At 36.9% G+C, this 13,419-nt stretch overlaps 1 long non-coding RNA gene across 3 annotated transcripts; it reads right to left on the bottom strand.

Annotated features, from left to right (window-relative positions):
* Positions 1 to 1,946: 1,946 nt before the first annotated feature.
* Positions 1,947 to 12,503, bottom strand: LOC113298846. Of its 3 annotated transcripts, none has more exons than XR_003334416.1 (5): positions 12,306 to 12,503; positions 11,361 to 11,417; positions 10,096 to 10,238; positions 8,353 to 9,575; positions 1,947 to 2,297 (listed from the first exon to the last, which is right to left on the bottom strand). It is a non-coding gene; the product is annotated as an uncharacterized LOC113298846 (long non-coding RNA). The 3 variants fall into 3 exon arrangements; XR_003334414.1 differs by having other exon boundaries at positions 8,353 to 9,542; XR_003334415.1 differs by having other exon boundaries at positions 8,353 to 9,542; positions 10,096 to 10,232.
* Positions 12,504 to 13,419: the final 916 nt, after the last annotated feature.

Raw genomic sequence — 13,419 nt, 5'->3', positions numbered from 1 at the left:
CGTTTCCACTTCCTACGAGACCAGGGTACGTTTTATTGCGACTTGTATAAATAGGTCTCACCTATTTCCACCAAAAAAACAAGTTTTGGTCGGAGAACAATACAGTATCCAGTAATCACCTGGTAGCTTTCCATTTTGCGAGCCAGTTCTACTTTCTGATACAAGTTATAAAAAACCACCACCTTCATAATCAACTATTCTGGTCTCAACACTCTCTTCGTTTCCCTCCCTAAGACCAACCCTTCTCCTTCACTTTGTGATCGAAGCAATCCTGGAACGGCCATTTCTTGGTTTGGGCCAGGATTGTACAGATTGATCTCTCGAATCAAAAGTACTCCCGTGCAGTGCATTGTTTATGGTTTAGACTCGTTTCTCATCGACACACACAAAATTACGAAAACCGGCAGAAGCAGTTTTCACCCACAAACAAGTTCGTAAAAATTCGCGGCGAATTAGTAACTAGGAGCAAGAGTATCAGGTGTACTTGGATCTTACAAGTACGTTGATCGTTCTTATAACCCTGAAAGTATGAATTTTATATTTTTGGTCTTAGGATCATAAATATAATTACGCAAATTGTTCCCATGACGATGAAACAATCCTAAACGTGGGAAGACCAAAATAACCTATTGTTTATGGTTTAGACTCGTTTCTCATCGACACACACAAAATTACGAAAACCGGCAGAAGCAGTTTTCACCCACAAACAAGTTCGTAAAAATTCGCGGCGAATTAGTAACTAGGAGCAAGAGTATCAGGTGTACTTGGATCTTACAAGTACGTTGATCGTTCTTATAACCCTGAAAGTATGAATTTTATATTTTTGGTCTTAGGATCATAAATATAATTACGCAAATTGTTCCCATGACGATGAAACAATCCTAAACGTGGGAAGACCAAAATAACCTTCTAGTCGCGGACATTTTCTGTACGAATTTTGGTGGGAGATATTTTCTAAATATATGTTAGTTGTGGATATATTCTGCACAACTTAAAATAATTATATATATTCATCTTTAAAAAAGGTTTCCTAAACTCATTTTATTGATTTGATTGGTTGTGCATATTTTCTACACATGTCTACTTGTGTAGCTACAGAAATTATGGAATCAAAAGAGATTTTTTCATTAGCTTTGTTGATGGGAGAAAACGATTTGCTGGTTTTTAGGAAAGTGGAGACTCGAGCGTATGGGCAGAGACTCCTCAACCGAGAAAATTTCCTAAACCTTTTTCAAACAGATGCACTGTAGGAGAGTGCTTTGAGTTCACCAAGACAATGGCCGTTCCAGAGTCAATTCGGTCACAAAGCGGGATGAGGGTCGATCTGTAGGAAAGAAGCTGAGAAGTGTGTGTGATATCAATGATGATCGAGGATTGTGTATGTGTTGAAGGTTTCTGCAAGTTTGTCAACTGTTGAGTTCGGATGAGATAAGTTCTGATCGATTGAGTGTCAATTTCTCGTGGATCAAAATCGTTGTTGTTCAATCGTTGATTCAGAAACTTATTTATATTGCAAGAATAATAGACACATTGATCTCAATAAGTGTGACAGTTGCTGGAGTGAAAGAGTGGGAAATTGTGGTTAAACAAGTACCATGTCATGCGGAGACTTGGATGATTGTCCATCCACTGCTATGCTAACTCCCTCAACTGCTTGCACAACTTACTCACATTTCTCATCGTGGGTGTACCGTGTACACACGTGCCGTAGACTGCCAGACCAAAACCCTAGTGAATATCCCCCAATGTGACATGATTCATGTCTCATGAATGTGGAGTCCACAAGGCAGATGTAGCGCCTCAATTTTAGTAACCCGCAATTACCGCACAAACCCAAAACTTAAGGTAGCGATCTGCCTAAATTCATTTTCACTAAGTTGATTAAACTAAAGTAAAGAACAAGTGACAGAAAGCACAAGAGAAAGAACATCAAGAGTCTCCCTTGCTGAGAAAAAGACCTTTAAGTATTACACACAATGAAAACTTACAAGGATTCAAAAAGAAACATGCTACCTCAAACAAGATCTACTTAAGATTTTAAAAGGAGTAATTTACATACATAACTTTACCAAACAATTAGAAACAGTGTGTTTGTGATAGGTAGATATATACACACAATTTACACTAGTTAGACTTTAAGTTAAAACACATCACCTTCAAAGACTACAAGCACAAAACTGCCACAAAACGAAACCGGCAGTCACCTCCCTATACATAAACCGAGACCCTTCACTCGACCCAAACGCAAAACTCTCCTTCACCCGAGTCAATACCACTCACATCAAGGTTACCTGCCACTACAAGGAGATGGAAATAGTGAGCTAAACAAGCTCAATGGATACTTACACTACTCAAAAGTAATCATCAAAGTTGAATTTCAAATAATGCAAGTTTTCCCCAAGACGTCGATAAACCAAATCTGAAAGCATAACTAATAACTATAGCGTCAATAGAAGTAAACCATTCAGCACACTATAAATTTAATTCCATTCATTCAACGAACAAATATAGTGAGAAACATAATCCTTTGGAGTAGCAAGGCATGACTGTTGCGGATTCTTCGATGATCATTAAAGCGTCCTGAGGTTTCCGGTCTCGAAGTCATAAACGATAAGTACCTTACCAGTACCTTATTCTATACGTTCTCTACATACAAGCATTTAAGAAAATAATAAATAGAACCACAGTTAATCGACAGAAACACTTATCATGAAGAGCCCATACTGATCATGTTTCAGAACATCGCCATCCATCTAAGGAGTTCTAAGAATCATAATCTAAAACACCAAATTATAGATAAACTGGATACAATAGAAGTTGTAAAATTGCTGAAAGTAAACAATCATGTATATAGAACTTGTTCCCTCTTTTGATAGTAATATTCAGTGACAAAGAAAAGCAACACACCTAGTAGATATTAGTGGCAACAATTTTCACTCCGATAGATGTACTTAAACACATAGGTATAAAGTAAAATGTGAGGGAACGTATTCTACACACCACAGATGGGAATATGTGCTTCCCGAACGTTCATAAAGTCAAAGAACAATTCAAGTTCTTTCCAGTCAATGGAAAGAATAAAAATAAACAATACATCTTTAAGAAAATCCAAAACAATGTTACAACCCATGTTTTAAATGTACCCTTCCCAAAATTCAGAATCGGTAACAAAAGTTGCTCAACCATATATTTAAGAGGCACATTTTATAGTTATACAACAACAATATTATATACCTACACAGAATTCACTCGTACTATATATCAAAAAGTATATATGGTTTGATAAGAAAATCTTTACTTCGCATACAACAATAGGGTATAGATATCAAAAAACAGTGCATGAGTTTGTTTATTTGTATAAGCTTAGTTTTGATAAAGAGGCATCAAAGCTTACAACCGAGTAATGTAAATTCCCAACTCTAAACGCAATTCAAACCTTAACCTCCGAAGCTCGCCTAACGAAGCCAAAGACACCTTAAGCACGGAGAAGTTTAAGTTAGAAAGTAGAAGAAACTCAAAAGAATACAATCTATAAGAAAAGAACGTCAAACTTCTCTGGCTATAACCTTATCATATATCACAAATCATAGCATTTGAAGTCAATACAGAAACACTAGGGAAAGCTCTAAACTTTATCAGTAGAAACTTGAGTCTAATCCAAGATGCAAAAACACCCAACTTGTTGAAAACAGGGCTGCTCAGGTGCAGAACCAAATCTATCGAAACTGATATATGGAAATCATCACGAACTAATCTGACTGTTAATCATTGCTAGCAATATTGGAGTGCAGCAATCATTATCAGTTCTGAATCGTTGGAGAAGTCTAATGCTACTAGTAGACCTAAGGCTAATTCAAAATGCAAGTGTGTCAAATTGTGAGAACAGAACTACCATGAGTGCATGACAGTTGAAACTGAAACTGCTCAAAATATAACAACTAACAAGTGAACTGGATTCTCAATACCAAGTTGAGAACAACACTCAGAGGCATATGCTGATCAAGGAATTATCTCCAATACAGTTCAAAATCTAATATGCCTGAAAACAGTCAAACCAATCTGAACAACCTAAAAACAAACTGAACCAAGACTTCTAATTTAAATCAACAAAATTTCGGTAGAACCCAACATTCATGATGATTTGTAGATCCAGGTAAAACATAATTTCAATCTCTATCGAGTTCTAACCCCTATCACATCTCAGTAGTTACGTAGACAAGAATTCAATTTCAATTGAAACCCTAGTTCTTATGATACAGAATTTGACAAGATCAAGATAGAATTAGCCGTAGTAGAATCCATCAATAGATATTATATTGAGAATCATTAGTTAGGACAAGAACAATTAGAGTTGAATTTTACCTTCAATCTCAAGTCCGGAACGAGGATAAGAAACCCCTTTTCCAATACTCTCAAATCTTCACGGAACTAAGTGACCCAAGAGTTTATAAACCAACAGTTTCACTTTCTCTAAATTGAGCTCAGAGATTTAGTATAGGTTCACATGATTTTGATTTTCACCTGAATCCTTCTCGAGTTCTCTCACTACTGACTACAGGTGTTGTATGAAGAAGGGAAAATATATGTTCGAAAGTTTTAATACTCTATTTCTTTCTTTCCAAACTTATCCTCACAGGGCATGATAACCAAGCAGCTATGTGGAATCTAGGTGTCAAAACAGAAGCCCACCGCATATCCATTGAACTCGTAGATTAAGCCAAAACAATTCTGATTTGTAAAAATCCTAATATAATACTACGCTAGATTAACATCACCAAATATAATGCAAACAAAGTCAAAAACTTAGGACCCTGTTAGACTAGTATCGACAACTAGACAAAATCTATCGAACCGTATGGTTGGTTCCTCACGAAACAGAAACACTAGCTATTAATTGTGCCTTGATCAATCAATAATCAAAAGACAAATTATCGGATCGCTATAATCACCCTGCCTACAGAATTTTTCTTCCTCGAAAAGAAAACTAACGTACCTCAATGAAACAAATCTGGATATTGAGCTTTCATGTCTGATTCTTTCTCCCATGTAGCTTCTTCGGTGTTATGATGAATCCATCACACTTTCACTAAAGGAATGACTTTATTCCTCAAAATTTTCTCCTTACGGTCCAGAATTTCCACCGGCCCTTCTGTATAAGAACCATTATCTTCCAATGGTAGAAACTGCCAATCTAACACATGAGAAGGATCCGTTTCGTAACCACGTAACATAGACACATGAAAAACATCATGAATCTGACTCATGCTTGCTGGTAATGCAAGCCTGTAAGCTACGTCGCCAACTTTCCCAACAATCTGAAATGGACCAATGAACCGTGGTGCGAGTTTATCTTTCAAACCAAACCTAGTAACACCCTTTCTTAGCGATACTTGTAACATCACGTACTTCCCAACTTCAAACTGCAAAGGACGTCGACCATGATCTGCATAAATTTTCTGCCTACTCTGAGCTGCCCGTAGACGTTCCTTAATGATTCTAATATTCTTTGTGGTCTCTGCAATTATTGTTGGCCCAGTCAACAAACTATCTCCAGCCTCTGTCCAACAAATTGGTGATTTACATGGTTTCCCATATAAAGCTTCAAATGGTGCCATACCAATACTTGCCTGCTATCTATTGTTGTAAGCGAAATCAGGTAACGACAAATGATTTTTCCAACTACCTTGAAAATCCAGCACGCATGCCCTAAGTATATCTTCCAGTGTTCGAATAACCTGTTCTGACTGTCCATCTGACCACGGGTGAAATACTGAGCTAATATTAACACTGGTACCAAATGCTTTTTGAAGACCCTTCCAAAAATCATATGTAAACTGAGCACCCCTATCCGATATGATGGATAACAGAGCACCATGTAATCGAACAATTTCGGAAACATACACCTATGATAACTTGTCAACTGAATAAGTAGTCTTGACTGGTAATACATGAGCCGTATTCATTAATCTGTCCACCACCACCCATATGGAATCCATACCATCGCTAGTTCTAGGAAAACCACTAACAAAATACATTGTAATATGCTCCCACTTCCACTCTGGAATAGTTAAGGGTTGAAGAAGACCCCCTGGTAACTTGTTCTCAGCCTTTACCCATTGACATTTCCAACATTTCTTCACAAACTCAGCAACATACTTCTTCATTCCGGGCCACCAGAAATTTCTCTTCAAATCTCTGTACATCTTAGTCCCCCCCTGGGTGTATAGTGTAACGAGATCGATGGGCTTCGTATAGTATTTCCCTTCTTATATCTAACCCTGCTGTCTTCGGCACCCACAATCTATTCCTAAAACGAATTGTTCTATTAGAATGTAGCTTCCAATCCTTATTATCCTCGTTCTTAGCCATAACCAGATACTTCTTAGATTCTCGATTTCCAATCTGAGCATCGGCTATCCTCTGAATTAGAGTAGGTTGTATTGTCATTTTTGCTAAGTAACTTGTGCAAACACCATCATATTATGATTCTTGAAATGTATAATCTACTGCCTCACCCAACAACATCCATTCCATAACCAACATGTGTGCCAAAATCCCCTCTTTCTTACGACTAAGAGCGTCAGCCACCACATTTGCCTTACCCGGATGATACAACAAGGTAAACTCGTAGTCTTTCATGTACTATGTCCAACGCCTCTGTATCATGTTCAAATCCTTCTGTAAAAACAAGTATTGTAGACTCTTATGATCGGAATACAACCTGAATTTCTAACCATATAAATAGTGGCTCCAAATTTTCAAAGAAAACACAACATCTACCAGCTCTAAATCATGTGTAGGATAATTTTTCTAATGAACCTTCAACTTCCTAGAAGCACACGCAATGACCTGCCTATTTTCATTAACATACACCCAAGCCCAACAGAAGATGCATCTGTATACACATCATAAACAGCCTCTGGACTCGGTACTGTCAACACTGGTGACGAAGTTAAACGATTATTCAACTCCTGGAAAGCAGACTCACACTCAGCTGACCACTCGAATTTAACCCCTTTCTGTGTCAACCGACTCAATGGAGAAGCAATACCAGAAAAACCCTTCACAAACCGACGATGATAACCTGCCAGCCCTAAGAAACTTCGGATTTTTGTAACTGTCCTTGGTTGCTGCTAATTTAAAACACTATTAATCTTCGAAGGATCTACTGCAATTCCCTCACCTGATACAACATGTCCGAGAAACTTAACTTCATTCGACTAAAACTCACACTTACTGAACTTTGCATAATTTTCACGCAAATTTTGAAGAACATTCCGCAACTGTACTTCATGGTCTTCGCGAGTCTTCGAGTAAATTAAAATATCATCAATAAACACAATCACACATTCATTCAAATAACGCCAAAGTACTCTATGCATCAAATCCATAAATACCGCTGGAGCATTCGTCCAACCAAAAGGCATAACAAGGTATTCATAGTGTCCTAACGCTGTCCTAAATGCTGTTTTGGAATGTCACCCTCCTTGATTCTCATCTGATGATAACCCCTAAGGTCAACCTTAGCGAAAACTTTGGCATCTTTCAACTGATCGAACATATCATCTATTCTTGGAAGTGGATACTTTTTCTTGATAGTGACTTTATTCAACTCCCTATAATCAACACACAACCTAAATGTATCATCTTTCTTTTTCAGAAACAAAACAACAGCACCCCATGGAGAAAATCTAGGTTGATTAAATCCTAATCCCATTAATTCATCTATGTGCGACTTCAACACTTTCATTTCAAACGGAGCCATACGGTAAGGACTTTTAGAAATTGGAGCAGTTCCAGGTAGTATATCAATACTAAAGTCTATATCTCTCTTAGGTGGTAAACCTGGGAGAACATCATTTCACATCCTTAAAATCACACACCACAGGAGTTGACTCCACTGATACCGAAGTTTCAGCGACACTAGCTAACAGACCAAACCCATTCTCACCACCAGCCTTTTTCAATCTCTAAAACAGACTTTGTGGCTTTATGGCACCCACAAAAGCAAACGAAGGTTTTCCAAGCATATGAAATGTAACCACTTTTGAAAAACAATCCACACTAGCATGATATTTAGCTAACCAATCCATACCTAGTATAACATCAAAACCACACATTTCTAACACTACCAAATCTGCAAGCAATTCTTGTCATTAACCATCATCACACACTTCTGGCAAACTTGGAAAGGAAAATTTCTTCTCCCTAATGGCGTAGCTAAAACTAACATCTTGCCAGTTAACGTTCTTTTCAACCCCAGTTCAGATACCATGCGTAAATTAACAAATGATTGCGTAGAACTAGAGTCAAACAACACATGAATTAGATGATTGAACAACAATATTTTACCTTCAACCACCTGATTGGTCGCCGAGCCGTCCCCTTCCATCACGGTGTAAAATACTTGGTTCTCTTGTGATGTCTCTGGAGTAGAAATTTCTGCGGATTCCATAGCATATACCATTCCTTGTTGTGGTAGCCCTGTTGGTGGTCTATGTTACTGTGGGCAATCTCTTCTAAGATGATCAGTCTTTCCACATTCCCAACATTTTTCAAAATTCGAATGAGAATTTGTTGGTGCATCTGGACGTACTTTTTGAAAACGCATCCACCTCCCTTGTGGTCGAAATGTCTGCCCTTGCGGTCTAACTGAAGATGGGCATGGTGCAATAGGTCTTAATGTTGATCCCATTTGCCAAGGTCTTACTGGTGGTCTGTAGAATGTATGACCAGGAAATGACATCATTGGTCGTTTTGCAGGATCTTGTCTTGATGAAAATTTTTGCGGCCTTTCTCCAACTCGTGTTGCAAGTTTATCATCCATCTCCTTTTCATAATCAAGAGACGAATTCAAAGCATATTCATAAGTCTTGATTCGTAAACATGAAAGTTGTTTTCGCATCTCAGGATCCAAACCTCTGATAAACTTCTTTGCTTTAGCCTCATCAGTGGTTGTCAATTCTGTTCCATAACGCGAAAACCTTAAAAATTTATCATTATAAGCACTAACGGACATATCACCCTTTGTGAAAGACATGAACTCAGAAAATTTTCTATCTCTTGTTGAATCAGGTATGTACTGATCTATAAATAAGACTTTAAACCTATCCCAAGTTATTTTTCCGCCTTCCACTTTCATTACTGCATTCCACCAATCTCGTGATGGTCCTCGAAATATGTAGGTAACTTAACCCAAGTGATTATATCATTGGATACCTGTTCTGCATTTTTCAACCATTCTTCTGTCTTCTCTGGGTTTGGAGGGGTTCCACTGAATTCTTCTGGAGCAAGCTTTAGATATTTTTGAAATAACTGCCCAAATTGATGTTGTTTCCACACTGGCACTAACATATCGTCTGGCGTTGGAGCATGACCTGTATTAATTGGACTATTTCCTGGTGGCAAAACCCAATCCTTCCTTCTAATAATCACCGATGCTCTCTCATATCTTCCATAGACTTCATTAATATATCCATATTATCGGTCTCAATTCTCTAACCAGATCCACCCTCCGATTTTTCAGTATTATCAGTCATTCTCTGCCCACGCAACAAGAACATATATCTTAATATCTACAATTTTACAAGACATATTATAAGCACACTACGGATATAAAAAATTAAATAACCACTACTATAAGCAATATGATTTTTATTCTTAATGTCTTTTAAATCAAAACTTTTACTACCCTCCCATGTAAGACCTACTAATGCGCTCTGATACTAACTCTGTAGCGCCTCAATTTTAGTAACCCGCAATTACCGCACAAACCCAAAACTTAAGGTAGTGATCCACCTAAATTCATTTTCACTAAGTTGATTAAACTAAAGTAAAGAACAAATGACAGAAAGCACAAAAGAAAGAACAACAAGAGTCTCCCTTGCTGAGAAAAAAAACCTTAAGTATTACACATAATGAAAACTTACAAGGATTCAAAAAGAAACATGCTACCTCAAACCAGATCTACTTAAGATTTTAAAAGGAGTAATTTACATAAATTACTTTACTAAACATTTAGAAGGAGCGTGTTTGTGATAGGCAGATATATACACACAATTTACACTAGTTAGACTTTAAGTTAAAATACATCACCTTCAAAGACTAGAAACACAAAACTGCCACAAAAAGAAACCGACAGTCACCTCCCTATACATAAACCGAGACCCTTCACTCGACCCAAACGCAAAACTCTCCTTCACCCGAGTCAATACCACTCACATCAAGGTTACCTGCCACTACAAGGATATGGAAAGAGTGGGATAAACAAGCTCAATGGATACTTACACTATTCAAAAGTAATCATCAAAGTTGAATTTCAAATAATGCAAGTTTTCCCCAAAACGTCGATACACCAAATATGAAAGCATAACTAATAACTATAGCGTAAATAGAAGTAAACCATTTAGCACGCTATAAATTTAATTCCATTCATTCAACGAACAAATATACTGAGAAACATAATCCTTTGGAATAGCAAGACATGACTGTCGCAGACTCTTCAATGATCATTAAAGCGCCTTGAGGTTTCCGGCCTCGAAGTCATAAACGATAAGTACCTTACCAGTACCTTATTCTATGCGTTCTCTACATACAAGCATTTAAGAAAAGAATAAATAGAACCAAAGTTAATCGACAGAAACGCTTATCATGAAGAGCCCATACTGATCATGTTTCAGAACATCGCCATCCATCTAAGGAGTTCTAAGAATCATAATCTAAAACACCAAATTATAGATAAACTGGATACAGTAGAAGTCGTAAAATTGCTGAAAGTAAACAATCATGTATATAGAACTTGTTCCCTCTTTTGATAGTAATATTCAGTGACAAAGAAAAGCAACACAGCTAGTAGATATTAGTGGCAACAATTTCACTCCTATAGATGTACTTAAACATAGGTATAAAGTAAAAATGTGAGGGAACGTATTCTACACACCACAAATGGGAATATGTCCTTCCCGAACATTCATAAAGTCATAAAGAACAATTCAAGTTCTTTCCAGTCAATGGAAAGAATAAACATAAACAATACATCTTTAAGAAAATCCAAAACAATGTTACAGCCCATGTTTTAAATGTACCCTTCCCGAAATTCAGAATCGGTAACAAAAGTTGCTCAACCATATATGTAAGAGGCACATTTTATAGTTATACAACAACAATATTATATACCTACACAGAATTCACTCATATACTATATATCAAAAAGTATATATGGTTTGATAAGAAAATCTTTACTTCGCATACAACAATATGGTATTGATATCAAAAAACAATGCATGAGTTTGTTTATTGGTATAAGCTTAGTTTTGATACAGAGGCATCAATGCTTACAACCGAGTAATGTACATTCCCACCTCTAAACGCAATTAAAACCTTAACCTCTGAAGCTCGCCTAACGAAGCCAAAGACACCTTAAGCACAGAGAAGTTTAAGTTAGAAAGTAGAACAAACTCAAAAGAATACAATCTATTAGAAAAGCACGTCAAACTGCTCTGGCTATAACCTTAACATATATCACAAATCATAGCATTTGAAGTCAATATAGAAACACTAGGGAAAGCTCTAAACTTTATTAGTAGAAACTTGAGTCTAATCCAAGATGCAAAAATACCCAACTTGTTGAAAACAGGGCTGCTCAGGTGCAGAACCAAATCTATCGAAACTGATATATGTAAATCATCACGAACTGATCTGACTGTTAATCATTGCTAGAAATATTGGAGTGCAACAATCAATATCAGTTCTGAATCGTTGGAGAGAAGTCTAATGCTACTGGTAAACCTAAGGCTAATTCAAAATGCAAGTGTGTCAAATTGTGAGAACAGAACTACCATGAGTGCATGACAGTTGAAACTGAAACTGCTCAAAATATAACTAACAAGTGAACTGGATTCTCAATACCAAGTTGAGAACAACACTCAGAGGCATATGCTGATCAAGGAATTATCTCTAATACGGTTCAAAATCTAATATGCCTAAAAACAGTCCAAACCAATCTGAACAACCTAAAAACAAACTGAACCAAGACTTCTAATTTAAATCAAAAAAATTTCGGTAGAACCCAACATTCATGATGATTTGTAGATCTAGGAAAAACATAATTTCAATCTCTATCGAGTTCTAACCCCTATCACATCTCAGTAGTTACGTAGACAAGAGTTCAATTTCAATTGAAACCCTAGTTCTTTTGATACAGAATTTGACAAGATCAAGATAGAATTAGCTGTAGTAGAATCCATCAATAGCTATTATATTGAGAATCATTAGTTGGGACAAGAACAATTAGAGTTGAATTTTACCTTCAATCTCAAGTCCGGAACGAGAAAAAGAAACCCTTTTCCAATACTCTCAAATCTTCACGGAACTAATTGACCCAAAAGTTCATAACCAACAGTTTCACTTTCTCTAAATTGAGCTCAGAGATTTAGTATAGGTTCACAGGATTTCGATTTTCACCTGAATCCTTCTCGAGTTGTCTCACTACTGACTACAGGTGTTGTATGAAGAAGAGCAAATATACCAAGCAGCTATGTGGATTCTAGGTGTCAAAACAGAAGCCCACCGCATGTCCATTGAACTTGTAGATTAAGCCCAAAAAATTCTGATTTGCAAAAATCCTAATATAATACTAAGCTAGATTAACATCACCAAATATAATGCAAACAAAGTCAAACGCTTAGGACCATGTTAGACTAGTACCGACAACTAGACAAAATCTATCCAACTGTATGGTTGGTTCCTCACAAAACAGAAACACCGGCGACACAATTATTACTAATTGTGCCTTGATCAATCAATAATCAAAATACAAATTATCGGATCGCTATAGCAGATATGTGTGTTTAATTAGTCAGTTGTTGACTTGACTAAACGATGAATCTTAACCTTGATGAGTCGAGCATATTGAACGGATGTGGTATGCTCTGATACTCATGGATTGAGCATAAGGCGTCTGTTGAGACAGAATAATGGAAAGACGTTGAGTCTTGATGAATTGTGATATATCATTTACCAGTCGAGTTAATAATGATGTTTTGGTAATCTGGATCAAGCGTCCGATGAGATTGCTCGATCAAGGATTTATTTTGATATGTCGAGTATTCGACAGGAAATCAAAGAAATTGCAAACTGCTCATTTATGATCTAATATATCATGAATGATCAAACGACAAAGTAGGAATCAGAAATATTGGATGGTCGTTCGTTCGAACTATGTTGCTCAATCGAGCGAAAGTGTTGGTATCAGGATCAAACATTAAATATAAATTAGAATATTTAAAAAGGAGAGGGTACCCAAATATACCTCAAGTTAAAACTTTTCCTACCTATAAGTCCTTTCTCCGAAAGTTATTGTATATGGACTGAGTCGAGACAATACAACTAATCGGTTCACACTTCGTGTGATCGTCTATG

This window comes from Papaver somniferum, chromosome 7 (genome assembly GCF_003573695.1).
Source record: "Papaver somniferum cultivar HN1 chromosome 7, ASM357369v1, whole genome shotgun sequence".
Taxonomy (NCBI): Eukaryota; Viridiplantae; Streptophyta; class Magnoliopsida; order Ranunculales; family Papaveraceae; genus Papaver; species Papaver somniferum.
This window is presented reverse-complemented; position numbering and strand designations above follow the sequence as displayed.